The sequence below is a fragment of the Haemaphysalis longicornis genome, unplaced genomic scaffold (genome assembly GCF_048455015.1).
Source record: "Haemaphysalis longicornis isolate Haplotype H1 unplaced genomic scaffold, Haemaphysalis longicornis Haplotype H1 scaffold_8, whole genome shotgun sequence".
NCBI classification, from domain to species: domain Eukaryota; kingdom Metazoa; phylum Arthropoda; class Arachnida; order Ixodida; family Ixodidae; genus Haemaphysalis; species Haemaphysalis longicornis.
The window spans coordinates 23,245,707-23,266,144 of record NW_027526445.1 but is presented as its reverse complement, the minus strand read 5'-3'; positions in this window follow the sequence as shown (position 1 = coordinate 23,266,144).

The window sequence follows — 20,438 nt, the reverse complement described above, 5'->3', positions numbered from 1 at the left end:
TTCGCTGGCTGAGCCACTGCGCGAAGAGCTTTACAGTAGGCGCGATGCATACGCTCTCGGCACATGACCTAAATATCTAAGCAACAAAGGTAATCTAGTAACGTTGAATCCACGTTCACATTGTGCCGCCAAATAAACCCCTGACGTAATTTGCTTCATCCCAGTTTGCTCCGCGTTTAACGGCTGCCATTGCAACACACAAGCGGCATAGTTTATTTACTTCTTCCTTGCACATTAAGAAAAAACTATTGACATGCAAAGCCCACCAACCTTACTAAAAATCGTAGAAGACTTTAAAATGTCATGAATGAAATCGGAAGCTAAAATTCGGGTACAATTGCGCCTTCACAATGTGGCGTTACTCGAGAACATGTAGATTTTCTATAATAATCTCACCTGCAAAAAAAGGGTTTTTTGTTATTAAATTTGACATGCCCTGAAGCGCTTTAGCATTTTATAAGGGAATGACTATGTAGAATATGCCAACATCGTCAACGTAAACAGAGACTTGAGCTTTTTGTGAAACTTGTTTTATTCCTTTAGGATCACACTCCAAATACTAGGGGACCAAACACTACCATTTGGTACACCCGTCGAGAATATTTTTTCTTCGTTTACAAACTTTACCTGTACTTACATGTACCGGTCTGTGAGAAAGCCTTAAACAAAGCGAAGGAGGTTTCTTCACACCCCCTGTGCACTAAGCATCTCTGCTATCGGTTGGCTTTGGCCACACAATTATGAGCAGTTGAAACGTCGAAAAGCAGAGCTATATTTGAGAGTCCATGGGCTCGGTTATGTTTGACATGGCTGATGGAGTCCACAATGCTATACTGGACGCTTAAGCACCGCCGGAAGCTATGTCATGTTGAACGGCAGCGGTTTTTTATGACCAGACCACTAGGCTAGCCTTGCAAAAAACAACTTTCACAATCAACTTCACCACACGGGAGGTGAGGGACACACCCCGGTATGAAGACACCGCCATTCAGTCCTTTCTATGCTTATAACCACCCCTTTCCAGGCCAGTTTCCAGAAGAAGGAATTCAACCCGTCGCCCAAATGCGGTTGATGTATTGGAGGAGTACGTTCGGTGTTCTTCCGTTAACTCGCACAGCATTTCAATGTTCATTCCGTCCGAACATGGTGCACATCGTCTGCGTAAAGTACTTAGCGCGGTCTCGAACTCAAGGAACGTGAATGGGACATCCAATGATCAGGAGGCCTGAGAGAGTAATGGGGAACAGAATCACGCATACATTGTAAACCGTATGCGCCCGCGAATTACTCAGACCTTTAGAGATATTCTCATCCTTTCGTAGTGGCAGGGCCACCAACATCCTCTCGTAAGTGTCTTTCCAGCAAACAAGGTCCCGAGGCTCCAAATTTGATGCACCGGTGTGAATAAAATGTTTGTTTCTGGCAGTCCGGATACCATCATTAGCCAATGGCCGTGATGACTCAATGGAGTGGTAATATCATGCATAAATATCAATACTCAGTAGGACTGAAGCTATCAGCCGAGGAAGCATCTATTGTTATTTTTCCTGAGAACTGACGATGGTCTACCCGTTTTTTGTTTAACGTAGGAAAACCTTTCTATCCGTAAAACCGCACATGAGCAGTTTCGTGGGGTCACCCTTTACCGCACCCTGTACTGGCGACGGGCGTTGGACACGACTACTTGGGCTCTGGTTCCCGGTGGGAAATTTTTGGGACGATGTCCCGAGCTAAATGGGAGAATCCCCTGGGGTCAATGATTAAACGGCACACAGCCGTGATTTTTAGCTCTATTCTTCACCAGCTGCCTCTGACCTTCCCATGAGAACATAATAGGGGCGCCTCCAAACATTGCCCACGAAAGGGTTGAGGGAAAGGGCTGCCCAGGTAAGGAAGGTCTCACGCGAGAGCCAGTCTGCAACACTCCGGTTTATAGCGTTGCAGAGGTTAGTGACGCAGATAATGCGACTAAGCAAAATCAGCGCTGGAAGAGCAATAATTAGACGGCTTCGCAGAAGGGTGCATCTCAGGCGCCAATGCTTTTAACTCTCTGAAAATTTTGTGCCATCAGCGGCAGGTGAAATTCAGACTTTATTGGCGCCATGGTCTTGTCAGAGCTTTCAGTGCTTTTTACATGTTCCTGGCATGACGGTCAAGCGCAACACACCAGTAGAACTAGCCACATTTTTGGTGATTGAATACCTGGAGAAATCTTACCCAAACGACCTTCAAATTTTCACGGAGGTCTCAGTCAATCCGAATAAAGGGGCTAGTGCAGCGCATATGTCATTCCTGATCCGCAGGTTTCCTGGGCTGCATGACTGGATAATGTAGTGTCCTCCACCAAAATCAATATCATTCCCATCATGGCTGCTTTGAAGAAACCGAAGTAATACAAGCCACAGGAAGTTGTAATTCTGGCTGATTCGAAACAGCATTAAAACGTTCGCAGCGTGGGATTGGAATCCCAGAAAAAGGTCGGGAAGCCTTCCTTACGGCTTGGAAGATAATCTAGGCACAAGGATTTCAATGTTCGATTTCAATGGATTCAGGCAGATCTTGGCGTCAACAGCAATGGGGCCGCTGATCAGATGGCAAAGAATTAGATATCGTTTCCTCGTGCTGTTTCCTCCCCGAGTTTCCCCCTATCGCTGGAACGACTTTAGGGGAGCAGTAGTCGGACACGTTAAGTTCTCGGGAGATCTGTATCACGAGCCTTGCGACACAAAGCGACCTATGAAATCAGTGGCAACCTTGCATCCGAACGTGCTCAGTCAATACCACAGCGTAGCATTTGAAGGTGAGCCTCGTGCGATCGCCTCAGTGTTCGTCATGTGGCGGGATAGAGGATAGTGCGCATATATAACGTAGCGCCCAGAGCATGCTATAGAACAGACCGGAATGGCCTGAGCGACTCGAAATGTGCCAGCTCCACACAACACTCTGGACCACATCGTCTTCTCAAGGTGAAATTGGTCGCAGCAGAGCGAGGGGTCTCACCTTCTTCTAGTTTTCATCCGGAGACCGAACTGGCGGCTCGCGGGTAAAGGGCGCTTTTATCAACTTATTAGTTTGCACTCGGCTGGGCATATGGCGGCATATGTAGCCAGGGTGACACCGCCCGATCCCCCATAACAACCACCTCCACATTAAATAGGCAAGTAGTATGGGTACACATACATTAAACAGCGCAATAATATCATTTTCAATAAAATTCTAACTGAACGTAAAACTGTCTGGAAAAGCAGTAGGACAAATAAAAAGTGGCCGTTGTTTTTTTCTGCAAGGTATATAATGGGTAAAGAACGTAAAATACAGTGGTATGCACACAAATTTTGTTATACTACCTTTATTGTTTGGATTTGAAAACGTTTAATAAATATAAGAGTGGGTTGCTTTTTGGCGCGGGTAGCCTCAAGCTGGCGCCGCATATTAAGGGCTACCGACGAAGCTTTCCTGGTGCTCGCACTGTTAGCTGGCCGGCGTGCGCTCGCTTTGCTCAGGGGATGGGGAAGGAAGGGGGTTTGGCACGTAGCGGCATTCCCAGACCAAGTGGTAGGTAATGTTCGGGAGGGAGCAAGAGGGACAGTTGTAGGGGTAAGTGGAGAGAGAGATGTATTGGAGTATCGAGGTATTGTAGAATGTGTTGGTCTGTAGTCGGCGCCACACTCCTGGCGTCTTCGTCGACGGAGGAGGATCTTTCCGAATTTGCCATCTATCCCCCGATCCCTCCCCGATACACACACACCTTACATCGATATCGCCAAACTGCGGCTTTAATACCCCCGTCTTCTCGCATCTCCCAGCACACTACGTTTATTGAACCATTTTGATTTCAACAAATTTAAGAAAACGTTATGACATAACGAAGAAAAGAGTTCTGTTGTGAAGCATTCTTCGTGAACTTACCTTTTTGCGCCACCAGGCAGGCTAGAACACATTGCAGCTCGTAACGCTGAGCTTTCTACAACTGCTGGCCATGGATCTTGCGCGGTACCCTGACACGCACACATAAACTAACAAGTACCCCTTCACATACGCACGCGTGCACGCCCACATAACAAGCGAACATAAGTTGATTGCTTCCCGGAAAGGATATCGGGATCTTTAATTGTCGATGTTTTTGAAGCAAAGGAAACTGATTATAAATACAATTCTTTGCATATAAAAATCTCCATCACAGAATCACCTTGGCGAGAATATTTTGTACTAGAAATGCCCGCAATATCTTCGTTGTTACCTTGGTGTCCCCTGACTATGTAACAATGTATTGCCCAGCCAACGCCACCGGCTAGCTTGTATTTTCACGGATTTGCCATGTTGAACGCGGAAATGTGTAGAGGGGATATCACTATGCTCATCCTAACTATTTAAGTGACCGTAGCGATGCAAGCAGGTATACAATCTGTGCTTGTAACAAGCGACCTTTGGCAGCTACCGCACAATCCCAGGCAACCAACGTGACTCATTGTGTACTTAGAGGGGCAGTTACATCACCCGCTGCATTGCCCAGTGTCGCATGCCCGTTCTGTAGTTCATTCACTTGACCAAGAGGGGCATTTCATAATTGTTCATTACGCTGGCCGTCACTTTCTTTTGTCTCCATTAGTATTGATTCATTGCCCTATCGTGCTTCCAGCATGCTTATTAAAACAATAGCGTTTCTCCTCTTCGTACGCCATTGGAAAATGAAGGTCACGCTAAAGGTGGGCGTGATAGACTACTTCACTTTACGGAGAAAACCCCCTGACATTCCAATGTGTGCGTTAAGATTAGGAACGGGGCTCTAAAGGCGCACTAAAGCTGTGCGGAGTCGCCCCGAACTAATATAGCCTACGTAGAGGCACATTTTCTACTCTCAGGATGAGGACACCACGTACTGAGAGCATACGTGGACGAATATGCAAAATGATGAAAAACGGATAACACCAAATCTCGAATCACTCCAAATATATAGACGAAATTATTTTGCGCACTAGTTATATTTGATGCAACAGGCGAGATATATTTGCGGGTGCTCCCATCCTGCATTCAAAGCTGCGTCGTACACAACACCTGCGAAAGCACAACCTACATGTTGAAAACACTTCACAAAGCAAAGTGGACTAGATCAATTTTCTTTTCTAGTAAGTTATTACCGTTACTTCGGTACGGAGGTCTTATAATGTCATGGTTCTTGTATTTCCAAAATGACAGGATGAACTCGAGGACTAAACCTTTGTCTGGTAAAGAAGCAAGACAGGAGAAGAAATGCTTAGCTTGTTCACAACCATTCGTGAGTAACCACACTTGCGCTGTTTTAGGCAGAAATTAGTATGCCATGGAAGCGTGCGCTTCCCTTCACCTATGGCATTAGGGAAGCGAAAAGCATGCTTGCTGAAAGAAATGCTAGCCATTATAGGTAAGTAGACGTTGGCATTGCAAAGAAGATGGTGTGCTACCTTCGTCGCTGATTTTCGCAGTTTAGGTGTTGGATTTGTTCGGAAGGCATGGGTGGTGAAGTGAAGATCTAGAAATTAGCAACGCGCTACAATGGTTAGAGAATCATGTCGGGGCCATTTGTCGGGACAACGTGCGGTTTAAAACTCTGCAAGATTTCTTCTAGTAATAGCGCGGAGCTTCTTCATTCGAGAAATTCTTAATTTTTTTAGTACTCCGGCGTTTCCTGGAACGTACGTTTATAATTTGGCACTGTATAAAAAGTATCAACGGGGACGTACTGAACACGCTCATTAGAAGGTAGATACCTCGGAGTGGGCAGCTCACAACAAAAACTGCTGCACCCAAAATGAGTATTTGCTTACCCAATGTAAACAATGACTCGATTACATTTGGGGCAAGATAATCAGAGCTAGCACGACCCCAAGCGTAGGAAGTTCCGTTCTTCCTTGGCTGAAAAAAGGGAGAGCACTCAACCTTCGGCTCGGGGCACCTGTTCGTGGCACAACTAGCACTTGAAGTTTAGTTTCGTTTTCGGGTCTTATCTGCTTGGACCCTCCGTGAATTACCGTCGAACATTCTCAAAAACGATGAACCACATTGATGGTTCGCAATCGGCGCACCCAATTACAATGAAAGCTCATGCTGAAATTTGTATGGGCGAACCATCCAGCTGTTTAAACCTACAGATAGACAAGTTTTAAAGTATTTGTGAACAAGACTCCTATGACGGAGAAGATTTTGTGACAGAAATATGTTTTGTTTAGAAGTCAAGAGACCTTACCCACTTCGGACGTTATATATAATTCCGTTCATGGCACATTGCAAGCCGTAAAGAACGAGATCAATATGGGTGGTGGGCGTATGAAAAATATGGTCAGATATCGGTAAATACTGTTCAGGCTAGTTGTGTTTATTTGCAAACATGTGGCGCCTGTAAGTAGAACATAAAGGTACAGAGGAGTGAACGAGATTCACAGACGACCACTATGCTTCTGTTTATTCGATCCCCGGGTACACTGCGGTAAACCTGTCTTGATTGTTTAATCCAGATTGAGTAAAACAAATTACCCGTACCTGCTCGCTTCTCCTTCCAAGTAATTTTCACCACTTTCTGGACCTATTTCTCAGCAGTCGAAAAAGTCTTGCGCCTTCCCTTTGGAAGACCAGATATGACCGCTCTTACAACGGCTGTTCTCTGCGACGACCCGACGAATGACTCGGCGCACTGTGACCACCGCCACAGAAGGCTCCATCGACTGGACCCTTAATGCAGGTTCCGGAAGCCTCCATGGACTCAGAAAAGCGACTCGTCGCTGTTCCATCTAGGGTGCCTTGTTGCGCCCCTCTTCCCCCCCCCCCCCCCCCCCGCTTAGGATGAGGACAACAGCGTGGTCTGCTGGCGCGAGCGCCATTTGCTTGCATCCGCTGGACGCGGAGCGCGCGTTTGCTGCGTGACGCGCCTTGATAGAGCTGGTCTCGCTAACAATGTGAGCTTGATTCGGCTTTACTTTTGATATGCATTCCTTTTCTAAGTTAGATAAACAAGAGAATAAAGTTTTGGTGAAGGAGTCGCTATTTCGAGATCATTAGCGAATTGAGAGAAATATATTTATCTTTTTACGACAGGTGATCACGGCAGGCAACCTCTCACCATCGTAGTCACGCCGGCGCCGTGAACTTGCGGTCGTTGCGTTTACGTATTAACATAGCAGAAAGTAGGCTAAGTACACCAAGGAAGTAAACAGCTGCATTTTGTAAATACGAATGCCCGGCACGCTTAGGGCCAATGAAACTATTATGCGGAACGTACACAGGATTGACTGGCGGCAAACTGCGTCATGCATGCAATGTGCAATATAAACATGATTGATTGATTGATGAGGTTTACCGCGCCTACCCTAAAGACGCGATGTTGTGCGTCGTTGTGGAGAGTTCCGGATTAATTTTGACCACCTAGCGATCTTTAAATTTCGCCGAAATCACGAACACACGGGCGTTTTCTATGTTAGTCCCCATCAGAAAAACGGCCGCCGTGGCCGAGAATCGAACCAGCATATTTGGGCTGCAATATAAACATAATGGCTTACACGGAAGTATATACAATCGTATAATACATTCAATCCCGAATACATGATGTACCAAATGATGAGGAAAAACATGCTGCACTGCGGTGGCAGAATACATCATGTACAAATTATACAAACACAGTTCACTGCCATTATAACGCAAGTAATGATGGTTGCGCTCAAAGGTTCTCGAACTTGCTTCATGGGGTTTTGAATTACGTTCTTAGCTACTGTGTGATTTTCTTGAAGCATGGCGCCTCTTCTTTCCATGTCTGCCACCTGCACTTTGAGATCAACACAATTGCTCTGTGTCTCACTAGCTGTGAGAGTTTCATTTTTCGAGTTTGAAATTCCGACATACAAAGCTTCGATTCCTGGGCTGTTTAGTTGGAGGTTGTCCAATATTGTAACTTGTGATACCGTGGGAGTTGAGTCGGGGAGCATTTCCGCTGTCTCTGACGATGTGTGAAATTGTTTTGCGGGGTTGTTCACCTCTTCGTTTTTTGATGTGGGCTCAGGCTGCGTTTTGTTTCTAGGTAGTTTTCGCAGCTTTGGGGCAACTGGAAGCAGAAAGATATGCAAAGCAATGATTAAATTAAGCAAGAGGTTCAGGGAAAGCGCGGTAATCACGAGAACGGGAAATCAAGATAAAGAACAAAGCGGAAACACTGCAGGACAAGAGTCTCAGCATTTACTCTTGTATTAGTTTACCAGTGTGAGCGATTGTGCCTTTTTCACTAGAAATGAATTAAGTGGATGCGTGAGGTTAAGGTTATTTCGTGGGATGATCGACATTAGAATTGAATGGGTGGAAGTGACTCCAAATAAGAGCAGGAGAAGCAGCATCGGTACATATATATATATATATATATATATATATATATATATATATATATATATATATATATATATATATATATATATATATATATATATGTATATATGCTTACATGGACGCATGCATAACGTATTAAAGTAAACATAAGGGCAGCATTCCAGACCGGCAGCCCAAATACCACTGGAACGTTTCTCAGTGGCCACCACTGATTTGTTAGGTAATGTAAACTCTTATACAAACAAACACACTGAATCATATGGTGAAGGCTTACCTCTAAATGGGAAAAGCGCTGGTACAGCATTTCGCTTCAGCTTCTTCCATCCATCTGCCCGGTTTTGTTAAAAACCAGATTTTTCAAATTCAGCCTGCTCGAAAAATTGTCAATATCGGTGCCTTATTCTCCGGGGAAATAATAGTAAATGACGAGAAATCGAGCAACATGACACGTATCGGCTCACATCTGCACACATTCACAAAATCGAGGTGTAATTCATACATTGCTTTTTACCTCCATGCGCTACTTTTATGACATGACAAGCGAATAAATTTCTTTACTATCACAATAATTTTCGTCCATGGCACTGGGTCTCCATAGTATATGGCGCTCTCGTACAGCAACGTTGCACAATGATGTTGATGCGATATGTGCAAGGGAGTATTTCAACGAGAGCATTGGGCGATTTGTTGAAGTTATTAATTTCCACCAGGACCTACCTTATTGGCTGCCGCAAATAGACCAACTATTCAATATGAGGACATTTTAAATGGACAAAGTCAGGCCTGTAGTGGCTGGCAACTCCACCTCATATATGTGTACATATTTCCAATGTTGAGATGTAATCTGTTGTGAATTGTCAAAGACAGGCAATAAATAAAAAAAACAAGATGTGTAAACGACCTTAAGTTGAGACAACACGGAAAAACACCAGCATAACGCGTCGCATGCAGTTAAATGCTTCGGAATATATCATTTACAGTGCCAATGGGCACTGTAAATGAGTATTGGTAAGCGTAAAAATGGGCATTGGTAAGCGTAATGCGCCGGGATGACGCTTCGGGACTGAGAAAGATAGCGCACATGCTTTCAACGAGCGCCATACTTCATGGTACAAAGTGAAATGACTGTGGTTCCACAGCGTTACACGCTTCTTATAGGTTCCCCGTTTTAAGAGGTGATGTCCATTTCCATCAATCAAATACCAAAAGGCCGGAAAAGCATCATAAAACGTTCAACATAAACACATAAAACCATACGTCAGGTGTATAGAAACAGCCACAGGGAGAAGCTGGCAATAGCACCAAATGAATAGCCGGGTGCACACACCGCATGTTCAGGAGTAGTTCTTCGGGTGCCACTTGTCCCGCTTCATCTTCACCGTCACAGAAGCCGCCTTTATGGATCTCTAGGAAACGAAAACATCCTCCAGCCATTTCAGCACTTTTAGAACACGGAGGAACGCAGCACTCAGGCATCCTACAAAGAGACTGTGAACAGCGCCCCTTCCCGCGCGTCAGCGCGCGAGTCATCGAGAAGGAATGCAAGAAAATGGCGGCGGCACCTCCCGAGAACAGGTCATGGCGACGACGAACCCTTCCAAGAGTGGCGGCATCCTCAGCGGAGCGGGCGCGCATCGAGGTACCCAAGTTCGACCGACTGCGGCTTACCGTAGCTTTTAGTCGTCGCTACCAACACCTCATCGGTGTTTCGAGTGAGTCCCCTGATTGTGAATCGTGTGATATGTGGGAAACTATGGAACCTGTGCTGTGCAACTGTCTCTGTTACACGCATCACCGTGAAAGTTAGCCACGTCGTTGGACCGGTAGGAATATCGGGCATTGTCTGAGGACGTCATTCTGGGAGCCTGGCCAGACCCGCAGTGTTAAAACGAAGTATTCAAGGAGTGCTAGCAATCTTAAAAGACAGCGGTTTGGCATGTTATTTCAGCGCATTCCTCTTTTGTATACACTTATACTATCACCTATATGTCAATCATCATACCTGTCAACCTCTGTGTGCTCTTTTCCCTCCACCCCTCTACCCACAGAGTTGTAGTTCAGAGACTATATGATGGGCTGGCCTCTCTGTTTTTCTGAAATTCAATAAATTACTGTCTCTCTCCTGCTCCTATAGCTCAGGATAGATTGAATGGTAGTTTCGTCTTTGTGTTTTGATTTTGCCGCCTTCGCTCCGCTAACGAGCCATCAGTAGCGACAGTAAACAAAAGATCATATGTTTACAAAAAAAGTTGTTGAATAGAGTCAGCCAAAGGATTTAAAATGCTGGCAACGTTTGGCGCTGAAATTAGGAAAAACTATTCAGCAATGTCTACAATGGGCCCGATCTTTTCAAAGGGTGAATATAAAATTCATAAAAAAATATACCTGTACCTTGGCATTGCAGCTGCTAAATTTTTTTTTCAAGAAGAAGAAGTTTATTAAAATGCAGTAGGCAAGTGTTACAACAGTACAAAATTTTACAGACAAGGGTCCCAAAGTCGAAGACTGTACCGGGACCCTCGATACGTTAACAACAGGGGTAATCACTGATTAAATTTCAGGCAGCAAACAATAAACAGCGACAAGCAATTATGATCCAAAACAACAGTAGTAGAAAAAATTTCAATTGGAAATGTATGGCAATTGCATCATAAAAAGAACTACAACATTTTGAGGAAACCATAGAAGCAGAAAAAGCACGAGGTAGGTGTACAAGGCCGTCATATCAATTATACAATGGGAAAGACTAACAAGAAAAAGAATAAGCGATAGAAACACAATTAATAAGACAACAGATGGTTTTTCAAGGATGATTTAAATGAAGACACGCATTTAGTGGATTTAACAGCAGCTGGTAGACTATTCCAAATTGATATGGCTGTGAAAGTTGAAGTCATTTTGCTGTAATTAGTTAAAACACGTGGTAGCAGAAAATTTTTATTTGAGGCAAATCTTGTGGTGTTCTGGTTTACTAAGAATTTTGGGTCGACAAAATTGAAATGTAGTTGGGAACATAGAGACTTAAAAAATATTATGCTTAAATTATACTGAAACAACTTGTTGATTGGTAACACATTATAATGGCGCAATAAATCCTGGGAATTGGACTGAGGATGGCTCCTGGTGATAATGCGAATTGATTGATTTTGGATATGTTGTGCTGATGATGTATGACAATGATAGGTGTTGCCCCATGCTACGATCCCGTAATTTAAATGACTATGAATGAAAGAAAAGTAAAGTGATAAAAGCGCATCATGTGAGAAAAACGGACAAGCTTTAATTAGGGCCCTAATACCGTATGCAGTTTTTTTCTTGATATGGTTGATATGAGAATTAAATTTTAGGTTAGAGTTCAGTAAAACGCCAAGAAACGGCACAGAGTTACAAGCAGCGATAAGATTGGTATCAAGCGTTAAAGCAGGAACGGAGGGTATTTGCCTTTGACTAGTTTTAAAGATCATATACTTCGTTTTTTCAGGATTAATATATAAGCAATTATTACGGCACCAATTAACCACGTTCGCGAGATCAGTGTCTAACTTAGATGTAAGGCCATCGATGGATTTGTCAGAAGATGTTATTGTTGTATCATCCGCATATAAAACGCAATGGCATGAATTCAGGCAATTAGGAAGATCATTGATGTACAGTATGAACAGCAGTGGTCCAAGTTTCGACCCCTGAGGCACGCCTTGATTGATAGTTTTTGATTCTGAAAATACACCGTTAGTGCACACAACGTATTCCCTGTTTAAAAGATAGTTTTTTAGAAGTGTTAAGGTAGGATCAGTTACTCCAAAGCTTTCAAGCTTTGTAAATAAGATGCTATGATTTATGGTATCAAAAGCTTTGGTGAAGTCCAGAAATACTGAGCCAACTAGGTAACCAGTGTCAATTGAATGTTTAATGTGATCAGTTAAAGAAAGTAAGGCTAGACTAGTAGAACTTCCCGAACGAAAACCAAATTGACATTGTTTTAAAAGGCTAAACTTATCTAAATAATTAGTCAAACGCTTAACAAACAACTTCTCAATAATCTTGCTGAAGGAAGAAAGAATTGAAATAGGTCGATAGTTTGAAGTTGCCGTTTTATCACCTTTTTTATACACCGGAATGACCTTTGCGCGTTTTAACAGGGGGGGGGAAATGGCGGTTTTGAAAATTAGATTAATTATATGGCTCATGGGTACGCAGATCAAGTCCGCCACTATTTTTAGATGACGTGCGCAGATATTGTCTAATCCGGGACTCGTATTTTTTAAGTTGCGGATTGTTCGATATACTTCTTCAGACGTTACTGGAAAAAGAAAAAATGAACGCGGGGGACGAGGCAAGTCTATTTGATACGTTCCTTGTTTATGGACGTGAGATAATGAAAAGTAGGCACTAAAAGCGTTGGCTATGTGGCCGGGCTGACTGTATGTTTCGTTGTTACATCGAATTTTAGGTATGGTCTTAGGAGCAAAGGACGGCTTCAAAAATTCGTTCAAGAGCTTCCATTGATATTTGGGATTATTTTTGTTATTCACGAATGCATTGCTATAGTAGCGTTGCTTGGCCACTTTCAATAGTTTGTTCAATACGTTACAGTATTTTTTATATCGTTCCGCTAGAGTTGTGTTGAAAGGTTTTTTCTTAGTTTTTTTATACAAATTTTCTTTCTTTCTTAAACTAGTTAACAGTGCACTCGTCATCCAAGGGTTACTAGGAAAGTTATGTTGTTTTTTGCACTTCACTTTCCTCGAGCTGACAAAAACTGCTTCAAGGAAAAGGCTACAGAATTCAGTTACTGCTTCGACGGGATCAGATGATCAATTAACCTTAGACCAGTCAGTGGAAATTATGGCGTCAACAAACTTATTCTTATTAAAGACCGTTGTAAAATACGAGGACTTCATTGGAGAGGCCTCACCAAGGAAAGCAACAAAAATGGGAAAATGATCGGTAATGTCAAATTCAACTACACCAGAGACTGAGGGTGGCGTAACATTTGATAGAGCATGATCTAATAAGCTGTTTGTCCCATGAATGCTGCATCTTGTGGGAGAAGTAATTAATGACTCAAGGCCATATCCAGTAAAGCAATCGGTATAAGCTGCATACATATTGGAAGTTTCATCTAATACATTTATGTTTATATCGCCCACAAGTAAGATATCTTTTTTTTTCAAAGGATAATTTGTTAAGAATTTGATCCAGAGCTAATAGAAATTCAGTGACTGAAGATGATGGTGACTGATAAATGCAGCCGAGAATGAATTTTTTGCCACTATCTGGAATGAATGAATGGTCGGTCTCTATCCTAACTGATTCGCAGTTACTGACGTCAATGGCAAGGTCTTGCCTGCGACTGTACGCAATTCCAGAAGAAACAAAAATGGCAGCACCACCATGACTACCCTTTTCACTGTGACAGTATTCAGGAACATAACATGGGAAACCATACAAATCAGAGTCATCGTCGCAGAGCCACGTTTCAGAAGTACAAATAAACGAAAAAGAGTGATTTAGTGATGAAATAAAGTTAGTGATACCATCAATGTTTTTCCGGAGGCTTCTTGTGTTAAAATGAATGACTGATCGGTGATCGTCGGTGAGCAGAGTTTTGCAGACACCCGCGGGCACCAAAGACATCTCGATGTGATAAGCACATGACATTCTTCAACACTTTACCTGAAAATCCGCAGGTCAGCCTCGGACGAGATGCGGTATACTTTACTATCGCATGTTTTCCTAGCTTTGATAAGGCAATTGTCAGTCCAGAGGAACTGCCAAGAGTGTTCTTTCTTCAGTTTGAGGGCCATAGCAAACAGTATCTTGTTTTCGTGCGTCAGATGGTCATTCACGTATACCGGCTCGTGTTCCTCGCCAGAAAAGCCAATCTGATTGGTCCTCAAACGGGCTTTTCGTGCTTTCCGGACGAAATCATTTTTCTTGTCCCGGCAACAAAAACGGGCAATAATGTTCAGATCGCCAGATTTCGTGGGGACCCGGTGAATGGCATCCAAGTCAGCTGAAGAAATAGGACAGTCGATAGAGTCCCCAATGGCTGTCAAAATGGCTGCACAGTTTTCGCCTTTGGTGACTGGAACGCCCTTGATTTCGACATTATTGAGTCGAGAGTACTGTTCCAGGTTAGCGACGCGCTTTTCCAGCGCTGCATTTTTAGCCACGAGTTCCTTGTTAGACACCACGAGCGCCTTGTTGGACGCCACCAACTCATCCCGTTCCTTCACCATGTCGTCGTACTGTTTGCTCATGAATTTTACACTCTCCTGCAAGTCAGCGACTTCATCAACATCTACATCTTTGTCTATTGTTTTCGCCTCAAATTTTGAAGCGAGGTCTGTAACCAACGTCTCAAGCTCTTCAATTTTTTTAGCAAGTTCCGCGTTAGTGGGCATTTTGCAATTCAAGGTACACACAAAAATTCTGATGGGCAGCAGTTGCGGCGTGGGAAAGGCCAAGAAGTAGACTATACAGTACCGAACAACTAACCTGCAAATATGCAGCACGAAGATTAGGTGATGTTCACCCGCCGCAACTGCGCTGCCAACTGTCGATCTTGGGCCTTGATGCGCCTTTATGTCTCCTTCGGTGAGGTCACGTGCCGTCCGCGCAGCCGCAAGGGATGCTGAGGAAAGGGTCACGTGGCGGGCCAGGCAGGGATGCTGACGACAAATCCACGGCGCTAGATCAAGGCACGGCGATGACAGCCTGCAAATATGCAGCACGAAGATTAGGTGATGTTCACCCGCCGCAACTGCGCTGCCAACTGTCGATCTTGGGCCTTGATGCGCCTTTATGTCTCCTTCGGTGAGGTCACGTGCCGTCCGCGCAGCCGCAAGGGATGCTGAGGAAAGGGTCACGTGGCGGGCCAGGCAGGGATGCTGGCGACAAATCCACGGCGCTAGATCAAGGCACGGCGATGACAGCCTGCAAATATGCAGCACGAAGATTAGGTGATGTTCACCTGCCGCAACTGCGCTGCCAATTTGAATACCAATCTAAGTTCCCAATAAATGTAAATCCGCTTTCGTAAAATGGATTAGGAAAAGAGATGCTATTAGGAAACGATTTTAACAATGTCAAAAAGATGATGTCAAATTTCTTGTTATCTGTATTGCATTTATTGGCAGCCGTGGGCCGGAGGCAGTACTACATAAAGCAGAAGCTTATGGCGGCGCCGTTCTGAGGGCGAGCTCTATGTACTTTCATCTGTGCTAATAAACTTGCGCTCACCCTGAGCCATTTGTCGTGCCGGCGGTGATTAAATGCATTAACTGCGCACTTTACCTTCTAGTAGATTATAAATAGATGTAAAGCGCACACGCTGTAAACACTACACAAGTGTTCATCCTGGTAGAAGCTGAGGTACAGATAATACTTCACTGGTACGGTTATCGTCTACAAGACAAAGCTTAGAAAAGTGAATAATTGATGTTCCAACAGTGCTAGACAGATTAAAACCACATATTTATTACTTCTTCACATTTCAGTGAATCGCTGTATTTGTAACATTGTATTGGGCTGGTAAATGAAACTATGCGTCAAATTATCTGTACTTAGGAGCCCAGGATGTAATTAAGGGTATGCACCTTTATTGCAAGGAATTGGGTGGACGCAATAAAACAGAAAGTGGGCCGTTGTATTACTAAAATATATTTGCTGCCTGTTAAAGCATCTCAATTTTCCATGCTTGTTTTTGCCACAGTGGTTGTCGTACGGGATACTGGTACAGATAGTTGTTCCTGTTTTCACGGGAGTGAGGGGTTGGATAATGCGGTTAATAAGTTGAACAGTCATGTAGCGTAACAGGATGAAAATTTTGTATAATCTAAGTACACAAAATTTTGAAAAAGTATAGTTTCATTTTCGGTATCTATATATCAATACATTACCCGTTGGGTCTAAGAAATTGGTGTAGGGGGGAAAAGCGTAAAGCGCAGGATCGTAAAGAAGGCAGGTCCAAACTTCTAAGTATTTTTTTGGGGACTTCGAACTCACCTCATAACTGCGGAGGTACCCGCAGACGACTAAGGAGGAAAAGGCATTGCTGCAAGAAACAAAAAAATTGCGCCCACCTCCCCGCGAGGGGAACCCTGTGTAGATGCGACGCATCGTGGGGTTCAGTTGGTGTTTCCGTTGGATTGATTCTGAAATCGCGTGAAACGTGTCGGGAACGCGTATGAGTATTATGTTTTATCATTACTATTATGTTTTATTGGCCAATCTGGGTCAATCTCTCTAAGTGGTATAGTTGCGGCTTCGCTGTCGCAACGACCTTTACTCCATCACTGTTGCTGTAAGTGGGAGCTTCTTTTCTTTTATTCCAATTGTTAATCAATGCCCCATCATGCGTTGTATCTGTAGCTTCTTGACGTAGTTGGAATGAGTCAAGGATATAAGGCGCGTACGTAGCATTGGATTACGATTCGGTTTTGTGGCGCAGTGGGAAGAGCACCATGTACCTCGCGTTCCGCCCGCAGGGTCGTGGGATCGAAACCGGGCGCCGCTAACTTACTTTTTTTTATAGTATAGGGGGAGGGGTGTGGACGGACAACGCTGTATGGTGGAACAAGGCGAGTGAATGAGATGCAGTCATATTTAAAAATTCCTGCGTGTGTTTTGCAACGACCTAACGAATCCTACAAGAACTATCTATCTATCTACACCACGTAACCTATCCTAACCTCTCCTCCTAAGTGTGTCTAGAGACACCATCCCAAATCTCACGTTTGTAGGACATCTCGCCCAATTTGACTGGTCATGGCTACCGCATGATGTTCGGAGCGACCAGCACATCGTAAACCTGACACTGGCTCACAGCATCACACGCCACGCCCTAGGACGAGCGATGGTGACAGATTGGTTCGCATTCGGGAAAGGTAAGACTGACTTACCACCTGACGAAGAAAATGTTGATATCCGGACAGCACAGATAGAGGAACTGGTAAAACAACACACCAAAGACACAAATTTGACTACTAAAACACAGGTGCATGACACCACGTCGACCACAATTAGGCAGCCCGAAGACGACTAATCATACAGAGAAAAACCCAAAAAAGTGACTGGAAACTAAATCTAAAAATAGCTCGAATTACAAAAGAGGCAGCCGAATATGCTCTATTACAGAAAAAAGCAGAATTTTACACTAACACTGAAAAAGCGGAATTGTAGAACGTTTTGTGGTGAACAAAGCGGCTTGTTAAGCACCAAAAGAACGTAGAAAATACCACATCTGCGGGGCTAAAAACCATCCAAAACCGCGACGCAACCGCGAATCAAACACCTGGTGCATAGCGACCAAAACGAACCGGGCCAATTATGGCAAACTATGCAAAAGAAACTTTGCGGCACAGAATAGCCGCAACAGAATCACCCTCAGTACCAAGAATAACCCAACAAACTCATGGAAGGCGCCTTTACAACCCAAGAGCTACCGGGGGCACTTGCACGTCTCACCCACGCCAGGGAGAGAGAGAATTACCACAAAACTATTATGAAACCGGAACAAAGACGTACAGGAACTCATCTTCGCACTTTTAAACAGCAGTACCCTACCACCACAGTGGAGTTACGCCGACATAACACTAATTCATAAACCTCCCAAACGAGTCGGGATTGGAAACATTCCACCAATCTCGCTTACATCGTGCCTTCGAAAACTCTTTGAACATCTGGTGAAGCGTAGCCTGACGGTACATCTTGAAGATAATTACCCATACCCTGGCACAGTATTCGGATTGCGCTCCCGCCTCTCTACCAAGGACGTATTGCTATAGCTGAAAGAACCAATTATACACAACCACAGCAAAACCATCCCCAGTACCATCCTGGCTCTAGACGTTCAAGGCGCCTTCGCCGACGTCAATCATAAAGGGATCCTTCAGGGACTCCGAGACCCCAACTACGGGGAAGCGACGTACAACTTTCTACAGGTGTTCCTGTCAGGTCGTACCGGTAAAACTAGACTGCACCTTATACAAGCGCAGTACTTCTCAAGACCGTCGAAACGCACGCCTTAAGGCTACCACTTTTACGTCGATGACATTACAATATGGATGAACACGGGATCAGCCAGACAACAGCAACACAGACTTCAACAGGCCATAGCCTGCGTCACAGAGTACTTCAAAAAGCGGGGCCTTGCGTGCGCCTCTACCAAGTTGCTGTACTTGTCCTTCCGACACGTATTCAAGATACCCCGCACAACCAAACGCCATACCCAGCCGTCAGCATCACATCCAGCCCGCTACCTGTGAAAAGTACTGCACTGTGAAAGGTACTTCACAGCTATCACTCAACCGATTGGCTTTAGTTTCAGTCCGCGTATAGACCAAACGTTTTGATATTACGGAGGCTATACAAGAAAAACCTAGAGGAACTCAGACGGCGCTAGAAGCGTGATGATGAGGGTGATGTTTAATGATTCGAAATGTGCGCTATGACTTAGAGAGAAGTTGGCGTAGGGGACAACTAGATATTTCATCAAAACAAGCTACTCTTCTGCCCTTCTGCCGTGTAGCTCATTTTCCTATCACTCTTTCTACTTACCAGAAAAGCAGAGCGTCACCTGAACTTTCCCAGAAAAGTCAGCCAAGGCGAGTGCGCATGGGCATGCGCCTCCTGAGGAGCCCCCGGCGGCACCCACGGTTGAGCGTAGGCTTGCCCCACGTGTGGAGGTCGGAAATAAGACGAGAAAATACCGATCGCCCGTGAGCGTGTGCCTCGTGAGGAGTGCCCAGCGTAGGCCAGCTCGATCTCCGACAACACTCCACTCAACGTCCCGCAGTTCAGCTGCATTCGCGCCTGAATTGGGAAGCCCAGACGCCGAGTTCGCGCTAAGAACGGCATTATCGCGTATATGGTGCCGCAGGTTCTAGGTCGTGCTAACGCGGTCAACTTTATGAGAGATGTGAAAGCCGGCAGACAAAACGATCCCGGCCTGCCAGCCATGCAGAACTTTCCGGACGCGTTCGGAAATCCATGTGAACCACAACAGCCGGGTCTCTGACGGCGCGAAAGAGGCCACCACAGCTGTGCTGTTTGTCGAGCCTTGCACCACTAGGGCAAGCAGCGACAATTTGTATCATAAGCTATGGTAAACCCCTAACCAACGTGTACTATTAACATTCCGTAGGTAATCTAGATTATGTACCGTTTTTTGCTTCCAGTGGGCACGACATATATTTAGCGCTCAGCAATGTAGGCACCTATTAGGATTGGATTGGATTAGAAAAACATTTATTGTGCCTGCGGTTGAAGTCGAAGTTAAGAAATCAGACTTGGCCAGGTTTGGGGACGGTTGAAGTGCTTCTGCAGTAAAGCAGAGATACGCCCCTGATTTTCTGTTTGTGGGAATAGTTGGAATGATCGACAGAACGACGGCATACGAAAATTTTGCCTGAGGTTGTGGAAGTAAAACAATCTCATTTCATTTCGCATGCGGCTTTACACTTGGGTTCCATGGCCCCACACCCACCACTCCTTTGTCGGGTATTGGAATTGACATTACAATATAAAGTTTTATCATGTCTTTTATAAGACATAGATACGGTGCGTTACTCTTAACTTTCATTCAAAACATTGTAAATTGCCGTGAACTTATTCACAGAATCTGGATGTACGCTGCACGGTTCGCACAAATGTACAAATAATTCCAATTATTGAAATCTGGAGACCGTATAACTTTATAAAACAAAAAAGTGTATATAAACCTGGCAAAACAAAAAAAAATTCGTTATAAATGTTTATATAATTTTTTAAATGGATAATACGCTGCGTAGTTTTTTTAATGCAAAATGTGGTCAAAAAACAGCTTCTGTTTAAATACTATAAAAAACCTAAACAAAGTCTAAATGGTACTCAAAGCGTGGTATAGTGAATTGCTGTCGCGTTGCGGACGCTGGTACACCGAAGCCTTTTCGCAGTTTTGTTTACCTTGCATCTAGCGTGTGCTGTGATGTTCCCTGAGTGATCGCCAGCTCGCTGTTCCTCGATCCACGGTCGATCCAGCTCTCTATTCGTCGCGCACCAACTTTTTTCCCCTAGATGCTATGCAGGCTTCTCTTCGGAGAAGGCGCAGT